Below are 991 nucleotides of genomic sequence, written 5' to 3' on the forward strand. Positions count from 1 at the left end.
AATGGGGTCAAAATAGTCGAAAAAGGACATAAACATATTGATTGGCCCATCTTTGGTAATTCATTGTAAGAAAGCTTGTAATGGAATGTAAACAATCTCTTTTGCAAGCAGGAACACCATTGAACGTTCTGATTTTTGGATGTTCTGTCCCCCTTTTCACTAAGGTGCATAAGTATTTACGTAAGTTTTATACTTACGCATAGCGTAAGGAATTACTAACGTCCGTTTCACTAAAGCATACGCAAGTATTAAGTAAAAAAAAGTGGCGTAAGTATGTAAATGCGTGACGTAAAATCAAAAATGATGACGCAAGTCACGCTAGGCCTAAATAAATCGTCTTTCACTGTCACTTTTGTCAAAATGGCATCATCCGCAAGAAAACATAACTTGTTCAATTATGAAATATCGGCATTTTTCGAAGCTGTTATGAACAATTCTAATACAATTCGAGCCATGTTCAGTCCAAAACCAAACAAGAAGCATGGTCGATGGAAATGGAATGATAGGCCTAATAAAATATTGAACTGAACACTTCAGAAGTTAAACTTATTTGGTTGGTTTTGTTCTAAACTCTAAAAGCAATTTTGAATTCATTGAAAGACACGTGAATAATATTATGGATAAGCTCAATGTGTGACCTGGATAAAACCCATGTGCTTCAAATGTATTTCTATTTATAAATAACCAATGAATGTTTAGCAACGCCACTTTCGGTTTAGTGAATCACATGGCCGACATCAAGTTTGTGAAATTCGACATGTGTCTATGATCTCTGAAAAAATTCTTATTAATAGTAAATACATTCTGTCCATTAAAAACTAATTGTCAGCTTTTTTTCCAACACTAGATCAGACGTCAAAACGTACTTACGCCTGCTGATAGTTGACGTAGGAATTAGGCAACATAATATTATTTACGTAACTCAGAAAAGTGACAGATTACGTCTGTGAAACGCAAATTACCTACATATATTTACGTAAATATTTATACT

Source organism: Lottia gigantea (genome assembly GCF_000327385.1).
Source record: "Lottia gigantea unplaced genomic scaffold LOTGIsca_1471, whole genome shotgun sequence".
NCBI classification, from domain to species: domain Eukaryota; kingdom Metazoa; phylum Mollusca; class Gastropoda; family Lottiidae; genus Lottia; species Lottia gigantea.